At 52.1% G+C, this 25,043-nt stretch overlaps 1 non-coding gene across 1 annotated transcript; it reads right to left on the reverse strand.

Moving 5' to 3' along the window:
• Window positions 1-344: 344 nt before the first annotated feature.
• LOC140408106 (U2 spliceosomal RNA) lies at window positions 345-538 on the reverse strand. The gene has a single exon (XR_011940030.1). It is a non-coding gene; the product is annotated as a U2 spliceosomal RNA (small nuclear RNA).
• Window positions 539-25,043: the final 24,505 nt, after the last annotated feature.

Genomic DNA, 25,043 nt, shown 5'->3' on the forward strand with positions numbered 1-25,043 from the left:
GGAGAAGCACGTTGCCGAGGTGGTAATAGTGGACACCGTGAGTATAAGTCAAACCCTGAGAGACGGTAGCGATAGCGCAGCGCTGGAACAGTAATAGTCGCTGGGGGGTAGTGAAGTCCCTTCAGTAGAGAGCACACTTTGCTCGGAGGCAGCTGCGGCCGTACAGACGGTGCTAGGGTAGTAATAGTGGCTGGGGGGGTAGTGAGGTCCCTCCCGTAGAGAGCACACTTTACTCATAGTAACCGGGGGTATTGAAGTCTGCGAGATAGCAGGCAATGTTATAAAAAGGGGATCTGCAGGTTCTCTTATCGAGACATATATATATATTTTTTAATTTAAATTTTTTCCTTTTCTGAGTTACCAAGCCAGGGCTCAGAGTGTGGGTCAGGGGCGAACCCCTAATCCAGCTCCTCGCCTGCTCCAAAAAACTAATTCAAATTGAATCCAATTCATGGTCCCCACAAGAGAGACATACCAGATCTGAACCAAAGACTCAATCTACAGACACTTGATCTTAGCCAAAAGGCCGAGAAGCGATTTATCGAGACATATATGACAGACAGACAAGCGTTGATAAAAAAGATGAAGAAGGACGGCTGGCACACTTCCCAGACCTTAGAACAACAGGGGGTTGGATAGACAAAGAGAAGAGAAACAAGACTAAAAAGATAGGGATAATGTTAGTACATCAGTTAGCAGGACTAATTGAACAAGAAGGCACCTCAACTGAAAAGTGGAAGGAAGACAAAGAGAAGATCAGGGAATTAGAATCTAGAGTAAGGGAACTGGAGAAACACAACCACGTGTTGAGAGAACAACAAGGGAGGGGGGAAACTGATCCCCTACCCCCTTACGAGCCCTCACAGCAGGGGCCAACTGCCCCTCCGGCAGGGTGGGGTGCGTTAGAATACAATTTAGCACCAGTAACCTGAGGGGGAACAGATGCGCAGCCAAAAGCAAATTATAAACCCTTTACCCCAGGTGAGAGACAGCAGATAATGGCTTCCCTGGGCAAATTACAACCTAGAAGCGCAAACACCAAATTCTGGGAAGAATTAGACACAATCTGGGTAGGACACAAGTTACATCTAAGAGACGTACACCAGCTGGTCTGGGCAGCCTGTCCAGCAGATCAGTGGAGGCAGGTAGCTGGCGGACCCGCCACTCCTGCAGCCCAGGATTATAACGGGGGACGGTGGGCACATGCCATCGCTTTAACAGCAGAGATAGATGCACAGCAGGACCCCTTCGCCCAATTTAAAATGGAAATCCAGAGAGTGTTAGGGAACGCTCCCACTAACTGGAGCAAGATCACTACCACAAGACAGCAGAAAGGGGAAGGAGCTTCTGAGTACGGGGAACGATTGTTCCACGTGTACCAAGAGTGCTCAGGGCAAGGGTACCCATGCCATGGGGATCGGGCGTTTATCCAAGCTTTTAAAGATGGACTCTCTAGTGCCCACCAGACTATCCTAAAAATGGGAGTGATTATGTCCCAGGATTACGACGAGTTGGTAGAGTGGGCTAGCGGTGTACAGGCAGAGGAGACATCCCAGGTCAGAGCAAGACCAGAAAGAGTAGCAACCTCCAGTAACGGGAACTGGGCCAAGCCGAAACTGACCTGCCACAATTGTGGCCGGCAACGGCACTATGCGAGGGATTGCGGGGCCCCACAGAAAGGAGACAGACCAGGAGACAGTGGGAAGCATTGCAGCCACTGTAATAAGTATGGACACTCAGAGGCAGTGTGTTGGGAGAAGCATGGGAGACCCCCGACCCGATCCAGGACCACCACAGAACCAGAGGGATCACGGAACCTCCGAGGTCAGCAGGGCTGACTGTCTGCAGCCCCCACTCACAAGGGTAAAAAGGAGGGAAGAATTTACTTGTCTGCACTAGTAGGGGGCAGACAATGTGAGATGCTAGTGGACAGAGGAGCGTCCATATCTGTTACCAACCTACCCTCACCCCAGACAAACAAAAGGATTCACCTAACCGGGACAGGAGGGAACAAAACACCCACCTACCTGAGCGAAACCACGTTAGTAGAAATAAATAATTTGTAAATACCCATGAGATTCCATGTATGCCAAAATAACGAGGGTACAATAATGGGAAATGATTTAATGAAGGAATATAAAGTTTTAATAGATTGTGGAAAGGGAGAATTGATTTGGCCGGGACAGGACGGTCGGAAAACTAAAATAGAGAAACTTACAAATCACTTGGAAACCATTAAGGTGGCCACAGTCACCGCCAGAAATTGGGAATTAGAGACAGGGGGGTACGGAGCCATCTGTGCTTCCATCCCCAGAGTGTGGGCGGAGACAAAATTAGTTACTGGACTGACTAAAACGGACCCGATAAAGGTACCAGGACCAGAGCATAAGCCCCACCGACAGTATCCAATTAAGCCAGAGGCAGAAAAGGCCGTAGTAGAAATAGTCAATGGGTTAGTGGAGAAGGGAATCCTAAGGGAAATAGTCAAAGGGTTAGTGGAGAAGGGAATCCTAAGGGAGACCACAAGCACCACTAACTCCCCAACCTGGCCAGTAATCAAGCCTGATGGGAGCTATAGGCTCACGATAGACTATACCGGACTTAATAAAGACACGCCCAAATTGCACCCCATTGTAGCAAACCCCTCGACAATCCTGAACGGACTGTCGCAGGACCATAAAATATTCACAATATTGGACATAGCCAACGGATTCTGGACCCTACCATTGGATTCAGAATCCCAGGACAAATTCGCCTTTACAGTCGGGGTCATACAATACACGTGGACTCGCCTACCACAGGGATTCCACAACAGCCCCGCTATCTTCCATCGGGTAATGAGTGACATCCTGAGTAGGGTAGAACTACCAGAGGGCAGCACGGCCCTACAATATGTAGACAATATCCTAATAGCTTCAGGGTCCACGTCAGGACACCAGGAAGCACTGTACCTAATCCTACACGAGTTAGAAACTGCAGGGTTAAAGGTAAGCCCCAAGAAGGCACAAATCGGGAAGGCACAGGTCCTATATCTAGGACACCTTATATCCCAAGGACTTAAAGAAATACCAGCAGATCGGAAGCAGGCAATTCAACAAATGCCGCGACCCTTCACCATAAGAGGGGTCAGGAAGGTGTTAGGGTTATTCAACTATAGCCGAAGTTTTATCCCGGGGTTCGCAAAACTGGCCGAACCAATACAGGGACTAGTCAAAGGGGGAAAACCAGCGTTAGAGCCCGTAAAATGGGGACCGGAGCAGGAAGAGGCTTACAGTAAACTAAAAACAGAACTAATATCAGCCCCTGGACTAGGGTTACCAGATTCGAATAAAGACTTTCATATCCATTGTAGCAATGAGGGAGGATTCTATTCCGCAGTAGTGACACAGGACCATGGCGACACGAGGAGACCCATAGGGTATTATTCGACTGCAGAGGGACCGACAGTCACCGGGTTGCCAAGGTGCATAGCCGCTTTAGATTGTGCCGCCTGGGCCGTAAGAATTAGCGAACCAGTAGTGATGGCAGGGAACATAATCCTCCACACCAAGCACACCTTGGTGGAAATGTTAAATACGGGGAAATTGAGGTCAGTCTCGAACATAAGGAGGGCCAAGTGGGAAGCTGTCCTCCTACCCCCAAGCAAGTCTGTAGTAATAGTAAGAGATATAGGGGAGAATCCAGCAGAAGGGATTTTAGATACAGGAGAGCCACACACCTGTGGAGATGTAGACAGAGATGAAGGAGAAGGTAGAATAAAAGACACATCATTAACAACAGCTGAGGAGACCCTCTTTGTAGATGGGTCACGAAAATATGTGGAAGGATCGCCCCGGACAGGGTGGGCAGTAGTGAATGATAAGTTAGAAACCATAAGGTCAGGAAGGATTGACGGAGGTCAATCCGCACAAGTAGCTGAACTAGTGGCGCTCACACAGGCACTAGAGTTATCTGAGGGAAAAACCGTGAACATATACACGGATAGCCGATATGCATTTGGAATTATATATGATTACATGACAACATGGGGAAGGAGAGGGTTCATAACCACTGGCGGAACCCCTATCAAACATCAGCAAAGAATTAAGGCGCTATTAAAAGCCAGTGAGAAACCCCGAGAAGCCGCAGTAATCAAAATTAAAACGCACCAGAAGGAGCCAGGAAGAGACAACCCGGATTGGTTGAATTTCAAAGGAAACTAAGCAGCTGATGCAGCAGTACAACTGGCTCTAGAACAAAAAACAATTGGCGAGCTACCAATAGCAGCTACAGAACCAGTAGAAGAAGATATAGATATTAGGGAATTACAGGAGAACACCCCAAGTGAGGAAGCGCAGGGTGCAGCCAAAGGGGCTGATAATGTTTGGAGATGAGAGGATAAGGTGATAGCACTGGAATGCATACAGAACACCCTATTGGAATTACACCATGGGCTCTCGCATGTGGGTAGAGAGGCCATGATAACCAGCTTAGGGAGAGAATGGTGGTTGAAAGGGATGGGAAGGGACGTAGCCCGACACTGCCACCGATGCGTGATATGTGCACAACACATCCCTGGTAAACCCATGAAAATTAAAATGGGACACCAACCCAGACCCAAGGGACCCTGGGAACACCTGCAAATGGATTTCACAGGGCCACTACCACAATCCCATGGAAAAACTTATTGTCTGGTCATCATAGACCAATTCACCCGGTGGGTAGAAGCATTCCCTACCAGAAATTGTACTGCTACCACGGTAGCCAGAATATTGGCAGAGGAAGTAATCCCTAGATGGGGAGTGCCCCTACAAATTGATTCGGACCAGGGGACACACTTCACTGGGAAAGTGATGAAAACAGTATGTAAGCTGATGGGGATAAAACAAAAATTCCATATCTCCTATCATCCACAGAGTTCTGGGATGGTGGAACGTATGAATAGAACACTTAAGAATACATTAGCTAAAGCCTTGCAAACATCGGGAAAAATGTGGACAGAGGTATTGCCCACTATACTAATGAGGCTAAGAGCTACCACAAACTGGACAACCGGATTAAACCCTTATGAGCTAATGACAGGACGGGCGATGTAATTACCAGAAAGCATCATAACAGGTGGGACCGATGTAGGTCCGCTAAAAGGCAGAATCAGGCGATATGTTTCGGAACTGAGCACCCAGCTAAAAGGGATGCGCAAATTCGTAAAAGACAATCAGGAACAAAAAGACACACAAAGGGAGCTTGAAATATTCCCTGATGTCCCAGCAGCGGGGCGTCGCGTCCTAATAAAAGCACTACCTGTTAAGCCAAGATTTTCCCCAAAATGGAATGGGCCATATGAAGTCATAATTAGTGGAGACACCTGTGCCTGTATTGACATAAGAGGGAAGGGAACCTGGAAACACTGGACCCAGCTAGAATTGTATAAACCTGAACATGAATGAACTAATCCCCAAATACAGGAGGAGACCGCGAGCGAAGGACCAGTGTACTCGGAAAGTGTAGAACAGTTCTGCAACCAAGCATACAGACAGATTATAAACTATAGTGTTAGAATTGATACTTGCTCGTTGTAAAAATGTGTGTAATCACGGGTGTGATTATAATACTTTGTGTTGTCGTGACTGTAAATTTGACTGGGCTAGAGGATAATCTATTTTACAAAGCCCACATAAACTTACACGGGAATCGAACTGTATGCTACCCATTAGTGCAGTTGGTAGAAGCCCTATTTGTAGCCACCTCTGGGTGGATCCCGAGCAATTTATATACAGTTGATACATCAGGTGCACCCTGTAAGGGAGAAATTGGAAAGTATAAAAAGAGGATACAGGGGAGATGTGTGAAAGTTGTAAATCCCACCGACTCTGGGGGCGGGGAGCTCCAAAAGGAGGGAGGGAAAGCTGGTCAAGATACAGCAAGCTATCCGCTTTGATTCACAGGGCAGGGATGGGGATGTGCCTATGCCCTGGTCCCCACAAATAATTCCTGCCTACAGACGCAGTGCATCCGCCAGCATTGTCGGGTTAATAAAGGACAGTTTACTTGCACCTGCAATGAACTAAAATGCATGAACATAACCGCAGGAAGACAGCTCATGTGTGGGCAGTGCAATGGGACTCACGTAAACTCAGTCACATGGACATACTCATTTGATACTTACCAGGTGGTGGAATCCAACGGGGAGTTAGGGGAACCGAAAAATTGGGAATCCAGGCAGACTCATAATCAGGACACTACATGCTACCGGGCAAAGGAGGGATACGTCTTCCTCTTCAATGGAATGTACGCGACAGAAACACTACATCTCCCAGGCCTTTTTGCAGTGGGAACCATAGGACCACTCACCGTACCATGCCCTCAGAAGGGACATATTCGGAGAAGAATAGTGACCCGGGCTATCAGCAAGGAACTCTGCGCTGATTGGGAAACCCGGGCACATTAGGATCATCCCTGGGGTATGGGTTCCTCGGGACTCTATCTCTGGGGGGAGCAGCAGGAGTGATTAGTTTGTGGATTAACAATCTTGGGAAACAGTACCTCAAAGGCGCTAGAGGCTGCCAACCAAGAAATGGCTGAACTCAGATTATATGCACAACAGACACGATATGCAATAGACTACCAGTTAGTCCAACAAGTGGGAGTGTGTACAATCATAGGAGATAAATGTATAACCCATGTCATAGATGAATCCTATAATATTACAGAGGCCATTCACAATATTAGGGAACAACTGGATAACTTTAGATAGGGACCCACAAAAGGAAGTAGCTGGCTAGAGTGGCTAATGGGAAATATCTGGGGACCCTATTTAATACACGGACTGGTCATGTTCATATCGGTCACACTGGTGTGCTGCCTTAGCTTTGGGTGCCTAAAAATCTGCTGTAGTACCGTAACAAAGGTTGTGTCAGGAGCCAGTGTCACCCTTAACAAAACCATGATATTCTCCGAAGACTCCAGGAGATGCGGAGAAAGACGGGAAGTTGTGGACCTGTACCTATGAGAGGTATCGTGGTGTTGGTCTACGGGGCTATTGGGGTGACAACAGCCCGGACCAAAAGGAGGGATTGAAGTGGGAAATGGTTCAGAAGGGCACTTGGCACAGAAGATGGCTGCCTGACACACAAGATGGAGACACAGAGAATAAAGCAGACATAACTGATGCCTGGAGCCCAGCGGGGTGCCAGTGGGACAGATAGGAACAGATCCAGGACAAAGGGAGCCAGACAGGAAGATTAAGAAATACATAAATGCGGGACACCACTTGAATAAAGCTGACTTCAGCCAAGGTGTACACAATGATATGCTAATACGAATGTCTTGGGCCATTTCCTAAAACAAAGGGACAATTGATACTGCTTTCTTGCTACCTGTAACCTGTAAAACCTCTTTAACTATAACCATGTGTAAATGGCAAAACGCTTACAAATAGCGATGTACAATCTATAAAATGTTTAAAGATAAGTGATAATTGTTTTGTATCTGGGCTCATTGTGAACCCAAAGTATAAAATGAATGACTGCCATTCAAACCACGAGAAAGGTTGGCTACTGTACCGCGGGGTATGTACGCTTTCTCCCGAAGCTTCGCGTAACAATAAACTGCACTGATTGAACACAGCAAGTCTGACTCCCGAAGTGGTTGATTTTCCCACAACAATCATGATTACATTAAGCAGCCTCCTCACATTCGCCGACAACTGTCTCCCCCTCACAAAACCCGTTTGATCTTCTCCAAGACCCCCGGGATTCATCAATAACATGTCGTCGATGTTCAATAGTGATATCAGGTGGTGCGTTGCTCCGGATCTTTATCCTCCTTTAAACTCCAGGGAGATGGAACCTGCGAGAATGTAGGGGTGAGTTCCCCGTCTCCCTTGCTTCATTATACGTCCTCACCAGCAGTGGCCCCAGGTCCACCGCACATTTTTTATAGAACACCTCCGGCCTCGGGCCTTCTCTGCCGGCATTGTCCCCATATTCTCAATCACCTCCCTCAGCCCAATTGGGGCCCCCAGTCCCTGAACCAGCCCCTCCTCTACTTTGGGAAACTCTAACCCATCCAGAAACCGTTGCATCCCCTCCTTCCCGGCTGGGGGCTCCGACATCTGGAGCCTTCTATAAAACGCCTTAGGGTGACACGGTGGCACAGGGTTAGCTCTGTTGCCTCACAGCGCCAGGGACCTGGGTTCGATTCCGACCTCAGGTGACTGCCTGTGTGAAGTTTGCACTTTCTCCGTGTGTCTGCATGGGTTTCCTCCGGGTGCTCTGGTTTTCTTCCACAGTCCAAAGATGTGCAGGTTAGCTGGATTGGCCATGCTCAATTTCCCGTTAGTGTCCAAAAAAGGTTAGGTGGGTTTACTGGGTTATGGGGATAGAGTGGAGGCATGGGCTTAAGTAGGATGTTTTTGCCAAGGGCTGGTGCAGACTTGATGGTCCGAATGGCCTCCTTCTGCGCTGTAAATTCTATGATTCTATGATAACATCAAATACAGGAATGTGTTATGTGATTCTATGAACATCCCCTTCACCCCCTCCGGGTCCATCACCACCTTGCCCTTATCATCCCTAACTCTGCCGATCTCTCTCGCTGCCTCTTGGTTTCTTCCCACACTCATACACTACCCCTCTGGCCCTCCATAGCTGCTTCACTGCCTTCCCCTCAAAAACTAACTCAAACTCTATCTGGAACCCATGCCTCTCCTTCAACAGCCCTGCCTCCGGCACTTCCGAGTATCTCCTGTCCTCCCTCAAAATCCCGTACACGAATCCGGCCCTCTCATCCCTTTTATCTCTAGGTGCCCGGATTGATACAAACTTCCGCCTGACTACTGCCTTGAGTACACAGCGTAGCAGCTGTGACTTCCTCTGTATCATTTAGCTCCACATAGCCCCGAATGGTAGCCCGCACAGGTTCACACACCTCCTCATCTGCCAAAAACCCCACATCCAGCTGGTTGCCCCCCCCCCCCCCACCCCCCAGCACACGCAAATCCACCCGGTGCGGCGTGTGGTCGGAAACCACAACCGCTGGGTACTTGAGTATTCCCCCACCAGCAACGCCATATCTAGCATGAAAAAATTCAATCCGGGAGTACACCCGGTGCACGTAGGAGTAGTATGAAAACTCCTCTGTCCTCGGCCTCCCAAACCTCCACGGGTTCCCATATGCTCCAAATACCCCCTAAGCTCCTTCGCCACTACTGCCAACCTTAACGACTTGGGACTCGACAGGTCCAAGTTTATCTCTACGACCGTGTTGAAATCCCCCCCCTAACACCCACCTCATAAAATCCACATCATCCCAATTCGGGGCATAGATGTTTACCACAACCATTGGCACTCCCTCCAACTTTCCAATAACCATCACAAATCTCCCCTCCCGGATCGGCCACAATACTCCCCACCTTGAACGCAACCCGCTTGTTCACAAATACCGCCGCCACCCCCCCTCATTTTCATATCCAGCCCAGAATGAAACACCTGCCCCACCCATCCCTTTCTCAGTCCCATCTGGTCTCCCAACTTGCATCTCCTGCAAAAAAGCCACATCCTCCTTCAAACTCCTCAGATGGGTGAACGCATGCGACCGTTTAACCGGCCCATTCAACCCCCTCACACGTGATCAACCTGGTTTGTTGGCCGACCCACCCCCTTCTCCTGCCAATCAGCCATATCCCTTTTTGAGCCAGCCCCCGGCCCGCGACATGTGACCCTCCTGGCCCACCCTCGGATGTCCACCATCATCGATCTCGTCGCAACTGCACCACACCAACCACACCCATGTCAGCAACACTCCCCCCCCACCCTCAAACAAAAGACCAACACCCTCCCCCTCTCCCACACCTTCCTCGTGGTAACCGCCCCTCTTCACTCCCATTAACAAGCTTGTCCAGCTAGCATGGTGGCCCCTGACCAAGGCCTCCAACCATCCACCCTCTCTCCAGTTCCCTTCCCCCCCTCCACCAACTGAACCATCTATCCCTCAAGAGTAACAAAAGACACTCATCATCGTTGCTCCCTCGTCAAAATCTGCCCCTGAAAACCACCACCAAACACTTTAAAGAACAAAAAACTCCTCCAAAGTTCAATGTCCTCACACTCCTCCCAGTCCATTGTCCCTCAAATTCCAACGCCTCCTCTGGTGTGTCAAAATAAAACTCTTGTTTCTGGAAAGTCACCCACAGGTGAGCCGGGTACAGTATCCCAAACTTCACCCCCTTTTTGAAGAGGGCAGCCTTAATCTGGTTACACACGGCTCTCCTCTTCGCCAGCTCCGCACCCAGGTCCTGGTACACTCGCAGCTCGCTCCCTTACCAGGTGCATTTGCTGGTCTGCCTCACTCATCGAAAGATCTTCTCCTTGTTCAGAAAGCGATGCAACCGCACCACCATCGCCCTTGGCAGCTCACCTGCCGGTAGCCTCCTCCTCAGCACCTTGTGCGCTTGGCCCACCTCCAGGAGACGATCATAGGCACCCTCCTCCATCAACTTCTCCAGCATCCTTGCCACATACACCGCGGTCTCTGCACCTTCAATGCCTTCCGGCATCCCAACAATCCTTAGGTTTTGCATATGGAGTGATTCTCCAAATCCTCCAGCTTCTCCCTCAGTGTTTTTTGAATCTCCCGCATCACTCCCACCTCAGCCACCAATGAGGCCAACTGCTCCTTGTGCTCCCCTGCCGCCTCCTTCACTTTCTGGATTGCCAGGCCCTGAGACTCCAGTCTCTGCTCAACTTGCTCGATCCCAGATCTCCGCGGCTCCACCACCTTGGCCAAGGCCTCCTTCCTCTGCTGCCAAAACTTGTTATTCAAGAACTCCACCCTCTTCACACATCTTCACCATGGAGTAGTACTACACTCTGTATGCTTCACCCGATGCCAGCGTCAATATATTTACATTGTGTATTAATGTTTTTTTTCCATGTATGGAATGATCTGTCTGGATTGTATGCAGAACAACACTTTTCACTGTACCTCGGTACATGTGATAATAAATCCAATTCAATCCAGCTGCTCCGTCGACGACAGCGTTCCCCCCATTGCCCTCCGACATCTTTCCCTGTGGCGCATCATAAAAGTTCTCCTGCTCCAACAGCACTTTCCTTCTTGTGGCACTCCTCGTCCGCTGATCCATGCACCAGCCACACCAGAGGAATATTACCTTCCCTAGGCACTCCTGAACCTTTTGTCCTCAAATACTTTGCCCTACAGGTGGGGAAAAGACAAAAAAAATCCACCTTGAGCGGGAGTCACCAAATGTGCGACCATTCACTCCACGGCAGCTACTGAAGTCCAAAGTAAGACATTTTAAACGTGAAATTTGGAAATACTTCTATTCACAAAGGACAGAGGAAGTTTGTAACTCCCTGCTGCAGATGGTAATTGATGCAGATCAGTTGTAATTTTGATTCTGACGCCGATACATTTTTCATACCCAAAAAATAAGAGACGGAGGCAGGATATGATGTCGCAGATCAGCCATGAGGTGAGCCAATAGCTTTGAGGGGTTAAATGGCCGCCTCCTGTTGCCATGTTCCAATTTTTCTTGTTTATCCAGCCAAACTGTGTTTCCACATACATTAAGTTATAACTGCCACCTGACCACCAATTCTAATAACCTGTCTACATCAATGTGAAGTATTTTACAGTGAACCTTGCCGATTGTCAAACCTCCAATATCAATGTTTCACTCAGTCCTGCGACTTGCTGCACAAAATATTCACATAACCTAATGACAGGAATTCTGTGGCAGTAATGATGGTGAAGCTGTCAGCAATCACCCTCCTAGCTTGTCTAAAAGTGACAGTACCTTCTGGGCATGGATTCTATGCTCCCCAATATGGGCAGCACGGTAGCACAAGTGGCTAGCACTATGGCTTCACAGCGCCAGAGTCCCAGGTTTGATTCTCCGCTGGGTCACTGTCTGTGTGGAGTCTGCATGTTCTCCCCATGTCTGCGTGGGTTTCCTCCGGGAGCTCCGGTTTCCTCCCACAGTCCAAAGACGTGCAGGTTAGGTGGATTGGCCATGCTAAATTGCCCTTAGTGTCCAAAAGGTTAGGAGGGGTTATTGGGTTACGGGGATAGGGTGGAAGTGAGGGCTTAAGTGGGTCGGTGCGGACTCGATGGGCCGAATGGCCTCCTTCGCACTCTATGTTCTATGTTCTAATGCTGGGTTTGAAGGCAGAGTGGGATCCAAAATCCAGCAGGTGGCCTTCCTTGCCATCCACCCATCTGTGACCTGTCCAATATTTCACTGGGCACAGGAGAGCCATTGGGCAGTTTGCCCACACCTGGGCTGATTGAAGCTCTTAATTGGTGAATTCATTCCTGGCTTCATTCCTCTACCGCCAGTATTCTCTCCATGGCGAGGCGAGGCCCACACCATGTGGGAACCCCAGTAGCTTTACTGTGCAGACTTGTGTTCGACAAGGAGGTGCCTAGGATTCCCTCGGCCATCTGGGACATCCCCCTCAATGTCAGCCCTTCTTTAACCCTCTTCCCCAGGGTCTTGCCCCTCCCTCTCCCCACCCCCCTTGCTGAGGCACCTGGGCGTCCTTGGGCTCCTCAGTGTCGTTGAGACTGTCTGTAATCCCAGCAGTGGCCACTGCTCCCAGCTGGCACTGCTAGAACTACAGAGTTGCCGACCATCTGATTGGCTGGCAGCCTGCTGAGGCGTGACTTCCTCCATATATAGGGGCAGAAGCTTCGCTTTGAAGTAATAAATGCTGCTCCCAGTGTTAAATTACTGATGGACAACTATTTAGGATTGTGGGTGGGCTCCCGCTCCCCCTATGCGAATGGGGACCATGGTCCTCCTGGTAACCTTGCCCCTGGAATTTGCAGATTTGCAGTTAAACACAAACTTCGTAATTTACTGTCAGTGATTCTACAGTTTTCCATAATGTGTTATGTCAAAGTCGACAGTAATCAATTAAAATCATTGAACTGATGAGAACTTGCTCTTTTCACTCTCACTTTAAAAACCCTTGAAAAAGTTACACCTTGTTGATTGAGGTGTAAATGGATTTTAAACAGTGTACCAAGTTCACAATTACTTCTGAATAACCTCTTTGGCCCTGAAAAGCTATTGTTTACTTGTGGAATGTTAGATTTCTCCATTACGATCAATTCTATTGTCCATTCTTTTTTAAAAGATTGTAATATTTCAATTTCTACCTTAACTTGCCTAAATTTGTATGTCCCAATCTTTCTGTTGATTTATATTGACAAGTGAAAGACAATCAGTACTCATAACTTCTGGGTTTGCTGCCTGTGAGAATTCTTCAATGTGATTGGCTGCTTACTCTGCTTGATGACATCACTGTTGATGGACACTTCGAGGTCCCCTTGGCTGGGGAACCAGTTTCAAATTAACACTGCGAAAGGCAGAATCCACATCCTGGAGATAACTACACCTTTTTTGGCAGCTTTCTTTGAAGTCAGCTGCAAGTGATATCACTTTGCCGCTGACTGAAAATCCAGGTTCATGTGCAGGCCCATTCCACAGCAGGGCAAATTTTCTAACTGCAACTTAAAACTAAAACCACTGTTGTGGTATAATGAACTAACTTCTATTTACCTAATGCCTTATTCCCTCAGAACGGGCTAAAGTGGTTTACAATCAATTAGTTCCTTTTGAAATGTAGAATCTCTAATGTAGGTAAATAGAGTACAGTAAGAAGTTTTACAACACCAGGTTAAAGTCCAACAGGTTTGTTTCGATGTCACTAGCTTTCGGAGCGCTGCTCCTTCCTCAGATGCTGCTCCCAGTGTTAAATTACTGATTTCACCTGAGGAAGGAGCAGCGCTCCGAAAGCTAGTGACATCGAAACAAACCTGTTGGACTTTAACCTGGTGTAAAACCTCTTACTGTGCTCACTCCAGTCCAACGCCGGCATCTCCACATCGTAGGTAAATAGTGTAGTCATTTTGTGTACTAAAAGTTCTAACACATAGAAAATGAAGAAGTGGTCAGAGGAGCTTTTGTTAGCTGAAGGAGGAATACCAACCAGTACGCAGAGAAAATCACCTGTTCTTTTTGACGAGTATTATGGAATTATTTATGCACAGCTGACAGGGTCTCAATTTAATGTCTCGTTCTGATAACATCTCCGACAATAATGCACTAAGGTGTCAACGTACATTATGGAGAGGGGCTTGTACCCACAACCTCTGTCTCAAAAATGAATATGCTAGAAATGAGCCAAAGTAACACTATTGGCATCTTTAAAAGCAAGTCCACAAGCTTGAAACAAAACCTAGCTGCAGGGTTCATGTTCATTCAACCACACCCTGGAATGCAGGATGGGGCCTGTACATGTCAGTGTTTTGTGTTTCAATGTATGTATCTTAAGATTTTGTCTCTGCCTGCAGGACAGTCAGCACAGAATGGGAGCCCTCTCCTGATCTTTTGAATACTTTTGAAGAAATTACTCTGCAAATCCTGAACCTTTGCTGTGTGAAGCCTGAGGCTTTCCCCAATATAATTTTTTTCCCTTTTACTCTCTCTCTCACAGGTGTTCCAACAACAACCCTTTTACGCAGTATGTAGCATTATTCATTTGGGTGTTTTGCAGCCTAATCATAAAATCATAGAATCCCTACAGTGAAGAAGGAGGCCATTTGGCCCCTCGAGTCTGCACTGACCCTCTGAAAGAGTACTTCACCCAAGCTCATTCCTCCGCCTTATCCCATTAACCCGGTAATCTAATCTACGCATCTTTTTGGACACTAAGGGGCAACTTAGCATGGCCAATCCACCTAACCTGCACAGTTTTGGACTGTGGGAGGAAACCGGAGCACCCGGAGGAAACCCACGCAGACACGGGGAGAACGTGCAGACTCCACACGGTCACCCAAGGCCGGAATTGAACCCGGGGCCCTGGCGCTGTGAGGCAGCAGTGCTAACCACTGTGCCACCGTGCCGCCTCATGTTTCTTTAATCACTTCTGTTTCTTTAGTCACCCTTGAAGAAACAGTTGTAGGTTCCAGTTCTGTGTTAATTGCTGCGCCCATTACAACACTCACACCCTTCCTTGCATGCCATTTCTCACCTCTTTTCCTGCTCCAACAAAAAAACTACAGAGAATTCTCATTTGAATTGTTGTCAGAAACATTCCTGTAAACAAGATTCAGTAAACAGGAATCCGTCAATCAGAAATTAATCAATGAAAAAATCTAACAAAGAAAATAGCAATACAGGTAATCTGACTATCAAAAATTGTCAGTTCACTATCTTACCCCCTCCTGTTTATATTGTAATCTTTGGGGAAGGGATCCACTGTTATGGATTTCCACTGATGATCTGCCTCGCTTGCAATACTGTGACTGATCCAGCCATCTGTAAAATGTATCTTAATGGGTTTTCATCCCGAACCTCATAGACACTACAAAACCATTGGCCTCCACTGGAAGCTCACCATTATGTTGGAGGATTTTAATAACTGTTTTTAGCTTCAAAATACTTTTTAAAATGAGGGTGTAGTTCCTTGCTAAATTCTCAAACTAGGATTACTATCAAACGTTTCCTAAATAATCTGTCAAAAATCTAAAAGAAAATCCAGATAAAGTCAATCAGAGAGAATTGTGTTTTACCCTCAGTACAGCAAGAGCAGTGTAAAAATAGCTGCAAATTTCACCTAGAAACAGGGGCGTCATTCTCCGACCCCCCAGAGGGTCGGAGAATGGCCGTTGGCCGCCGTGAATCCCGCCCCCGCCGGTTGCCGAAGTCTCCGAAGGGAGAAAAGTCGGCGGGGCGTTAATGGCGCCACAGACGTCGGAGAATGGCACGGGTCTGCGCAAGGCAGCCGATTTTGGGCCTGCCGATATTCTCCCGTCCGGATGGGCCGAAGTCCCGTCGACGTGATGACCGTTCACGTCGACGTAAATCAAACCTCCTTTTAACCGGCGTCAACCTGTGCTCCAGGTTCACGCCGACCAGCGTGGAGGTGAGTGACGGCCTGGGGGGTTGGCCGCTGGGCAGGCGATGGCGTGGCCGCAGTCTGAATGTGTGGGGAGAGGTGTGTCTAGGGTTGTGTGTGTGTGTGTGAAGCGGGGGGGGGGGGGTGGTTAGAGTGGGCTGGGCTCCGGGGGAGTGCCGGGAGGGGGGTCAGTGCCGGGGAGGAGGATGGGGGGTCTGTGCCGGGGAGGGGGATGGGCAGGGGGGGTCCGTGCCGGGGAGGAGGATGGGGGGCCCGTGCCGGGGAGGGGGATGGGGGGGGGGTCCGTGCCGGGGAGGAGGATGGGGGGTCCCTGCCGGGGAAGAGGATGGGGTCCGTGCCGGGTAGGAGGTTGGGGGGCCCGTGCCGGGGAGGGGGTCCGTGCCGGGGAGGAGGTTGGGGGGCCCGTGCCGGGGAGGAGGTTGGGGGGTCCGTGCCGGGGAGGGGGATGGGGGGGGTCCGTGCCGGGGGGGAGGTTGGGGGGTCCGTGCCGGGGAGGGGGATGGGGGGGGGTCCGTGCCGGGGAGGAGGTTGGGGGGTCCGCGCCGGGGAGGGGGATGGGGAGGGGTCCGTGCCGGGGAGGGGGATGGGGTCCGTGCCGAGGAGGAGGATGGGGGGCCCGTGCCGGGGAGGGGGATGCGAGGGCAAGTGAGTTAGTCCACCTGGCCAGGTGCCAACCTCCAACAGTTGGACCCATGTGGTCCATGCCACCTGGCTGGGGGGAGGAGGGGATATGGGCAATGATGACATGTCGTCCCCCCCCCCCCTCCCCCCCCCAACCAGGCCGTCATGTTTTCCGATCATCCAGCGATGTTGGCCGCCGTGGTTTCAGCCGCTAATGTCTATGTTGCCCTGGATGAGGAGGAGGAGGAGGAGCATGCCAGAGAGGCGGCGCAGGCTGCCGCAGAGAGGCAGGCGGCAGCCGCCCAGGCTGGAGGGACACCTGACCGACAGGACGAGGAGGGGGAGGAGGACGTCGCGGCCCCACGGCAACGGAGGCACCCGAGGGCGCCCTGTGTGTACCGGCCCCGGCAGTCATACCAGGATCTCACGGACCAGGAATGCAGACGGAGACTCCGGATGAGGCGGGAAACCGTGGCACACATCTGCCACCTGCTGGCACACCTGTCACCGCGTGGCACTGGCAGGGGACACTCTCTCCCCGTGTCCGTCAAGGTTACGGTGGCCCTGAACTTTTATGCAACGGGGTCATTCCAGGCACCGAGTGGGGACCTGTCCGGCTTATCGCAGACTTTGGTGCATCGGTGAATCCGGGCAGTGACAGATGCCCTATATGCCATGGCGCACCGCTACATCCGCTTCCCTGTGGACCGGGCCAGCCAAGATGCCCAGGCCGTGGGCTTCTCTGCCGTGGCCGGGTTCCCCATGGTCCAGGGCGCGATTGATGGGATGCACGTCGCCGTGCGGCCACCTGCAGATAACAGGGCCGTGTTCACCAATAGGAAGGGGACCTATTCGATGAACATACAGGTGGTCTGCGACCACCGCATGATGATCCTGCACGTCTGCGCCCATTACCCAGGCAGTGTACACGACTCATACGTGTTGTCGCGGTCATCCATCCCCGGCATGTACGAGGGATGCCATCCCCGGCTGAGGGGCTGGTTGCTGGGCGACAGGGGCTACCCATTGCGATCGTGGCTGATGACGCCTATACAGAGGCCACGCAATGAGGCGGAGAACCGCTACAATGATGCCTATGTAGCGACAAGGGGAGTGATAGAGAGGTGCTTTGGCGTGCTGAAGATGCGTTTCAGGTGCCTGGACCTCTCTGGGGGCGCCCTCCAGTATCGGTCAGATAGGGTCGGCTGCATCATTGTGGCGTGCTGCGTCCTGCACAACATAGCCCAGCAGAGGGGCGATGTGCCGCAGGCAGAGGAGGGCGGAGTGGAGGAGCAGCAGGAAGAGGCGCAGTCCTCCCCAGATGAGGGGGATGGGGGCAATGGTCAGGGCAGACGGGCTAGACACAGGCGGGTGGCTGTCCACCGTTACCGGCTGGCCCAGCGGGCACGGGACAGGCTGATAGCCGCCCGCTTCACTCACTAGATGGGCGTGGGAATCGGGTAGTACGGCCACAGACCGCACACCATGGCAACAGCCGACCACCCACACCCCCCACTCATCCACCCACCCAGCACCCTCACCCCCCTCCCCAACCCCACCCACCCCACCCGCATGCACACCACCCCCCCATTGCCGATCCACCTGCGGCACAATGGCCGGGCTCACACAGTTGCGGGTGGACGCGTGTCTATTGCAGGCCATGGAGGATGATGACAACCCACCCTGCGATGAGCTCCTGGCTCCACATCGTTGGATTATGTCTGACCCATGGCCACAATACCACCATCCACCCGGACCATCCCTGCATGCGGCTGTGACACTGCAGCGCACGGTCCCGTCCTCTGCCCGGGGGGATGTTGATGGCGGCCCAGGAGGAAGGGGCAGACTTACCTGGGCTAAGGTAAGACCACCCCTCACACACACACTTGCGCTCAACGTACATGACACCCCCGCACGCTTTGGACAGAGCACAAAGGCAGCTTCTGTAGGTGTAACATTGACTTTAATAACCAAAGGAGTTCATGCACGTGCCCTAGCCCCTAAAACTCATCTGTGCCCTGCACCCGTGCCAACTTACTCAGTGTCTAATTGTTTGGCCTTACGGGCCCTTTGACTACGTCTACGTGGTTCCCCAGACGGTACAGCAGAACTGGAGGTGGACTCCTGTGATTCCTGCTCTCTGACACGGGATCCCTTTGGCGGCCATTTCCTGGGGCGTCCTGGCCTAGATGGGCCAGACTGCGGCCCGGGCGACTGGGATGGCGAGCTGCCAGCCTGTCCTGCCCGTTGCCCACCCGATGCACCTGGGACGGAAGGGGGGGAGTCCGAGGTGTCGCGGTGTTCCGGGACCTCCCCTACAGGGGGACCCGGGACGGACCACACCACCTCCTCCTCCCTCGGGGTGCCCGATGGCCCCCAGGCCTCTACATGTGTGGGGGATGCGAACGGACTGGCCATCCGACGCCCCCCCGACATCTGGCGCTGCCAGTCCTGGAGGCCCGTGCTGGTATCGACAGGGGTCTGCAGGTTTGCAGCCATGGAGCCCAGGGGATTGGCAAACACTGTCTGTGACTGTGCGACGCCGGCTCGCACATGGCCAATGGCGCCGATGCCCTCAGCGATGGCCTGCAGAGACTGGGCTATGGCCTGCTGAGACTGGGCCATGGCCTGCAGAGACTGGGCCATGGCCTGCAGAGACTGGGCCATGGCGTTGAGCGCCTCTGCCATCTGGCGCTGGCACTGGCTCATGGCCTCCTGTGAGAGGGCAGCCATGTCCTGGGCCACAGACGCCGCCTGCACAGAAAGCCCCAGGCCTCGCAATCCGTTCCCCATGTCTGACACCGTCGCACCCATTGCCTCCGCCGCGGACGCCAGCCGTGCGGTGTCGGCCTGGGTGGCACGTATGACCGGCACCACTCCCAGCTCCTGGACGCGGGTGGACTACTCCACCTGCGACTGCAGCCGCTGCAAGCCGGCCGTCACCCTCTTCGCTCGTCTCCGGGTCGGTGGTTGCTTCGGATCTATGGGTGGGTGTGGTAACTGCAGGAACCCGGGATCCATCTGGGCGGCAGATGTTCGCTTGGGCTGGGCTGCCCTCCAACCGCCCGGCCCCTCTGCTGCTCCTACCTCCACCTGCTGTACCGGGACGGCTGTGTTGTGCGCACCAGTGAGTGTACCAGACGCCTCATCACTAAAGTGCCCAACCGAGGTGAGTGTTTCTGCGATTGTGGAGGGTGTTGGTGACAGCAGTGGCGTTGTGTCGTGCTCTTCGTCCCACTCTGAGTCCATGGCACTTTGGGGTGGAGGTTCGTCTCCACCCATCCACTCTGTGTCACTGTCCGGTATTTCGTCTTCCTGGGTAGTGCTGTCCCGGGTAGGGGTGTCCCGGGTAGGGGTGTCCTGGGTAGGGGTGTCCTGGGTAGTGGTGTCCTGGCTCGGCTGTGACGGGGGCCTGTGGCTGCCCCTCTCGTCACTGGGTGGCACACGCCTGCGTCGTCGCACCCGCACGTGACGGGGGCGTCGTCTCCCTGTTGTTCCAGGTCTCTCCGCCTCCCGTGGTCTCCAAGGGACATCCTGCGGGCGTCGCATGCCGGAGGGTCCGGGTCTCTCCGTCTCCCGTGGTGTGCGAGGGGCATCCTGCGGGCATCGCATGCCGGAGGGTCCGGGTCTCTCCATCTCCCGTGGTGTGCGAGGGGCATCCGGCAGGCATCGCATGCCGGAGGGTCCGGGTCTCTCTGTCTCCCGTGGCCTCCGAGGGGCATCCTGAAGGCGGTCTGCATCTGCGGGGATGGGTGCCTCGACGTTTGCTCCTGCGATACACAATGAAGCATGCATGGTTAGACACGCAGGCAGTGATCAGGTGATATGGGGGAAGGGGATATAGGGGAGGGGGATATGGGGACTGGCTGTCGGTGGCTCACTTGCTACTACGCCCCCGACCTCTGCATCAGCAACCTCCCGGTCCTCAGGTCCGCCAGCCAGTTCCAGGGCCCTTTCCTCGTGTTCGGTCAGTGGCCTCTCATCAGCGGGGCCTCCTCCAGTCCTCACATGCTCCCTATTGTTGTGTGCGCGTTTCTCCTGTGGCGGGGGGGGGGGGGTGGGGGGGTGATTGCAGGGGTAAAAGGCAACAGTGTTAGACAGGTATATGAATGCACGCCATCGGTTGCGCGTGTATTGCAGAGGTTAAGGTTGGGGCTGGATTTACTTGGGGATATGGGAGATATGGGGGAGGGGGGATATGGGGGAGGGGGGATATGGGGGAGGGGGGATATGGGGGAGAGGGGATATGGGGAGGGGGATATGGGGGAGGGGGATATTGGGGAGGGGGGATATGGGGGAGGGGGGATATTGGGGAGGGGGATATGGGGGAGGGGGGAAATGGGGGAGGGGGATATGGGGGATATGGGGGAGGGGGGATATGGGGGATATGGGGGAGGGGGGATATGGGGGATATGGGGGAGGAGGGATATGGGGTGGGAGGGATATGGGGGATATGGGGGAGAGGGGATATGGGGGATATGGGGGAGGGGGGATATGGGGGAGGGGGATATGGGGGAGGGCGAATATGGGGGATATGGGGGATATGGGGGAGGGGGGATATGGGGGAGGGGGGATATGGGGGATATGGGGGAGGGGGGATATGGGGGAGGGGGGATATGGGGGAGGGGGATATGGGGAGGGGGGATATGGGGGAGGGGGATATGGGGGAGGGGGGATATGGGGAGGGGGGATATCGGGGATATGGGGGAGGGGATATGGGGAGGGGGGATATGGGGGATATGGGGGAGGGGGGTTATGGGGGAGGGGGGATATGGGGGGGTGATATGGGGGAGTGGGATATGCGGGATATGGGGAAGGGGGGATATGGATATCGGGCGGGGTGGGGGGGGGGAGGCTCACCCTGCCTGCTCTGACGAGGTTGTTCTCCTTCTTGTGGCACTGCGTGCCAGTACGTGGTGTCAGGGCCGCAGCGGTGACGGCCTCTGCCACCTCCCTCCACAGACGCCGGCTGTGGCGTGGGGCAACTTGCGGCCGTGCCCGGGATATAGGGCCTCCCTCCTCTGCTCCACTGCGTCCAGGAGCGCCTCCACGTCCCGTGACTGGAACCTCGGGGCTGAGCGGCGGCCAGCCATCCAGTCGGGTGTTCCGGTCGGGTGTTCCGGTCGGGTGTTCCGGTCGGGTGGGGTGGAGCAGCGCGTCCTTATGAGCCGTCACGCCGTGCGGCGTGTATGACGCTGCACGGCGTGAACCACGTGAGCAAGCGCGGATCCCGTCACGTCGCTGCTAGCCCATTTTGGGCCGGAGGCTTCGCGTCGATTTTTGTGGCGTGACGCAAGTCGGATTTGCGCCGTTTTTTGCGCCGATCGACGGACTTTGCGCCGATTACGGAGAATTTCGCCCCAGATGTATGATTATACTGCCATTAAATCCCATGGGGATCAGCTGGAATATTTAAAAAATTTAACTTGTGACCTTCAAAATCCATCCTGACTTTAGCTCTTAACAGTTGTGAGATCCGATCACTCGTTAGCATAGTTTACTCATTCAACAGGTTCCCAAAGGAGTTCACTTGTTTATTCAATAGACAGTCCCGAACCACTTGGGATATAGTGTTAATTGTCAGACTAAGTGATAATTCACTCTTGTAGCTTGTGTTCAGTTTGGCTAATTTCATGTGAGGTGATACGGTGATAAAATTCACCATAGGCTTCTATTTACTTTTACCAAGAAGTAAATTCAACAAGAAAGTTCACATACAGGATTAAATAAACTCTGAATTTATGATGGAAGCTTTGGATGGGGTGCCTTCTCTTCTGATTGCTCAGGCAGCCAAATCTTCTGGTCAGAGTTGGAATCACTGCATTCAATGGTGATTAGACAGAAAACTATTGACTGCAAATGTTTCAAAAGGCCAGACTGTGTTGCTCAGTCTCGCATCACTAATGCACTTTGGGAAAACACTTCATTTCATTCTTTATGTCAACAAACAATCATATTGAAAATTAAACACACGTCACGCAATAGTAAGGAAGGACATTAGCCTGGACGATGTGGAATCTACTTGGGTGGAGCTGCAGAACACCAAAGGGCAAAAAACCTTGCTGGGAATTGTGTACAGATCACCAAACAGCAGTTGTGAGCTTGGGGATTGCGTCAAGCAGGAAATTAGAGATGTGTGCAGTAAGGATGCAGCAGTTATTATGGGTGATTTCAGTCTGCATATTGATTGGGCTTATCAAACTCATAGAATTAACAGTGCAGAAGGAGGCCATTTAGCCTATCGAGTCTGCACCGGCCCTTTGAAAGAGCATCCTACCTAAGCCCTCCACCTCCACCCTATCCCTGCCCAGTAACCCCACCTAACCTTTCTGGACACTAAGGCCAATTTAGCATGGCCAATCCACCTAATCTGCACATCTTTGATCTGTAGGAGGAAATCTGAGTATCCGGAGGAAACCCACCCAGACACGGGGAGAACGTGCAAACTCCACACAGACAGTGACCCAAGCCGGGAATTGATCCTGGAATCCTAGAGCTGTGAAGCATCAGTGCTACCAACTGTGCTACCGTGCTGCCCAAACAGGCAGCAATGCGTTAGAGGAGGATTTCCTGGAATGTATATGGGGTGGTTTTCTGGACCAATATGTGTTTTCTGGACCAATATGTCAAGGAACCAACTAGAGAGCAGACCATCCTAGACTGGGTATTGTGCAATGAGAGAGGATTAATTAGCAATGTTGTGGTGCGAGATCCTTTCGGGAAGAGTGACCATAATACGGTAGAATTTTTCATTAAGATGGAGAGTGGCACAGTTAAGTCTGAGACTAGGGTCCTGAACTTAAAGAAAACTAACTTTGATGGTATGAGGCGTGCATTGGCTAGGATAAGCTGGCAAGGGATATGTAAGGGGTTGATGGTGGACAGGCAATGGCAGACATTTAAAGAACACATGGATGGACTTCAACAATTGTACATTCCTGTCTGGTGCAAGAGTTAGACGGGGAAGGTGGCTCAACACTGACTAACATGGGAAATCAAAGGTAGTGTTGAAGCCAAAGAGGAAGCATATAAATTGCCCAGAAAAAGCAGCAAGCCTGAGGACTGGGAGAAATTTAACATTCAGCAAAGGAGGACAAAGGGCTTAATTCAGAAGGGGAAAATAAAATACAAGAGAACGTAAAAACTGATTTCAAAAGCTTTTATAGAAATGTGAAGAGAAAAAGACTGGTGAAGACAAATGTAGGTCCCTTACGGTGAGAATCAGGTGAAGTCATAATGGGCAACAAAGATACTTTGGATCTGTCTTCATTGAGGAGGACACAAATAACCTTGCGGAAATACTGGGGCTAGAGGGTCTAGCATGACGGAAGAACTGAAGGAAATCCTTATTAGTCAGGAAATAGTTTTGGGGAAATTGATGGGATTAAAACCCGATAAAGTCCTCAGGGCTTGATGCTCTCCTTAAGGAAGTGACCCTAGAAATAGTGGACGCATTGGTGTTCATTTTCCAGCATACTAAGAGTTCCAATGGATTAGAGAGTAGCTACTGTAACCCCACCTACATGGAAGTGATGGCGCTACTAAAAGGACAATACATCATGTCTGTGAATCAAGTGTTCGCCAGGCACTTCCTGGCCACGAGACGGCAACTCCCGGGGGAGTCTCAGGACGATTTCTTGCGTGCTCTGTGGATGCTGGATAGGAACTGTAATTACCAGGCAGTGTCAGCAGTCCAGCACACAGAACTGCTAATCAGAGATGCTTATGTTACGGGCATTAAGTCTAATTACGTTCGCCAGCGGTTATTGGAAGGGGGTACGCTCGACCTTACAGAGACTATGCAGCTTGCTAACTCCCTAGAAGTGGCCTCCCGCAATCTGGAGGCCTACACCTCCGACCTCGCGGCACCCTCGTGGGCATCGTGGGCCCCACCATCTGCCGACTCGTGTACACCGCAAGCCTGCACCAGCCAGCCAACTCCGGGGGGCCCAAAAGTTATTTTTGTGGCCAGAGCAAACATCCCAGGCAGCGCTGCCCGGCGCGGAGCGCGACCTGCAATGGGTGTGGAAAGAAGGGGCACTTCGTCTCCGTTTATCAGGCCCGATCAGTCGCTGCCGTTTCCAGGCCCAACATTGCTGCACCCCCGACGTGCGATCCAGGGGTGTCGCCATCTTCTCCGCCACCCGCCATGGGCAGCCCATGGGCGCCGCCATCTTCGGCACCATCTTGGACCGCGCCTCAGGACCCCTGCTCGCCTGGTCGTTCACGGCCCACCGATACCTCCGCCACCGCTGACCAGCCCAGCGACTCCCAACATCTTCCGCAGCTCGCCTCCATCACCCTCGATCAGTCTCAGCCCCGCAACCCCGCGACCGCTCCGACGACGGTAAAGATCAACGGGCACGAGACGACCTGCCTCTTCGACTCCGGGAGCTCAGGCAGTTTCATCCACCCTGCTACGGTAAGGCGCTGTTCTCTCCCGGTCCTCCCCGTCACCCAGAATAGCTCCCTGGCCTCCGGATCCCATTCCGT

This window comes from Scyliorhinus torazame, chromosome 2 (genome assembly GCF_047496885.1).
Source record: "Scyliorhinus torazame isolate Kashiwa2021f chromosome 2, sScyTor2.1, whole genome shotgun sequence".
Taxonomy (NCBI): Eukaryota; Metazoa; Chordata; class Chondrichthyes; order Carcharhiniformes; family Scyliorhinidae; genus Scyliorhinus; species Scyliorhinus torazame.